This window comes from Arachis ipaensis, chromosome B02 (genome assembly GCF_000816755.2).
Source record: "Arachis ipaensis cultivar K30076 chromosome B02, Araip1.1, whole genome shotgun sequence".
NCBI classification, from domain to species: domain Eukaryota; kingdom Viridiplantae; phylum Streptophyta; class Magnoliopsida; order Fabales; family Fabaceae; genus Arachis; species Arachis ipaensis.
Window position 1 is genome coordinate 64,617,722 of NC_029786.2, and position 1,655 is coordinate 64,619,376.

Below are 1,655 nucleotides of genomic sequence, written 5' to 3' on the forward strand. Positions count from 1 at the left end.
TTATGTTATTTGAACGTGACAACTTTTTAAATTCATTAAAATAATTAACTTTTTTTGGTGAACAACCAAGAGAAAAAACAAAAGAGCAGAAAAGAAAAAGAAAAGAAATCAGGTTCTTAACAGCAAGAGAGGACAAACCATCTCTAGCGGCTGGTGCCAAAGGTGAACCTCATCAGCTCCGCTACCTCCAGATCCCATCTTTGTCAACCGATCTGCCACGACATTAGCTTCTCTCGGGATAAGCTCAAAACGAATATCCCAATCCCTTCTTAACTTCAAGTCAAAGATCAGTTGTATCACTTCTTTTTCAAGATGCCAGAGTGGAACTTGCCAACTAGTCACTAGCTCAAAAGCTGATGCGCAATCTGTCTCACAGACAACAAGCTTAAGACCCGCCTCCCAAGCCCAAGCCAAACCTTTCCATATACTCCACAACTCCATCTTGATGACACTAGATCCAAAGGAATTTTCTGAGCATCCCATTACCCATTGACTGGAGCTATCGCGAATTACCCATCCAAAACCAGCACAATCCCAAGTTCACACTCCCATCACAATTTAACTTCCAAGCACCAGGTTCTAGCGGAGACCAAGACAGAGATTTTAATTCCTGGATGCAACACACTCGATTCTGAGTTGTATATTCAAAATTTACCATGCACCTGCGAGCCTTGTATGCAATTGACCCAGCAGATCCAAAAATTTCCTGAAAATTACCCATATTTCTGTCTTGCCAAATTGACCATATTATAGCTGCAAATTTGGAACAACCTTCATTGAGGAGGCCATGCTTGAACCAATCATGCACCTCGTGAGAGCCAAAGAAATACACATCAGAAAAACCTAGAGAAACCCAAACTGATCGCACCACTTCACAATCCCGAAAACAACGAAGAATTGTCTCCAGAAGTTGATTGCAACGTGTACATAAGGATGAGGAGAGAGATGTCGCCGAAAACGCAGATATTGAGTTGGTACAGCATCATGAAGGCAAAGCCACACTAGGAGCCTCAACTTTTCAGGGACCCGCGCCTTCCAAAGCCAAAGCCAATTGATATTCCTATCCCAATTCAACTTATTCTGAATTAACCATAAATATCCTTGTTTAGCAGAGTAAAGAGTGTGCTCCCAACTCCAACCCAAATCACGACCAGAAGCCGAAATATGTACTAAACTAAGAATGTCTTCCCTTAAGTTCATAGGAATAAAAGAGTAAATCCTCTCCAAATGCCAAACTCCATCACGGTAAACATCTTCAATGGTCAAAGCAGCCTCACAAATATCAAGAAATTCAACCCTCGCTCCTACTGGCCCAGAGTGCAACCAAGAGTCAAACCAGAAATTCTTAGAAAGAGCTCCCACTTCCCAAACAAATCCTTCTTTTAATACGGAAGCTGTGTGCACAATAGACTTCCATATATACGATGAAGAACCCATTGCTTTAACTGCAAATAGTTTTCTATTCTGGAGGTATTTTTGAAGCATAATCTTGACCCACAGTTTCTCTTGATTCATCAAAATTTGCCAAACTAGCTTTCCTAATAAAGAAAAATTAACCAACCGCGACTCCTGCAAAGCAAGACCTCCAAACTTTTTCGGAGTCGTCAAAACTCTCCAAGATGCTAAATGAAGACCACGGTGATTATGACTACCAC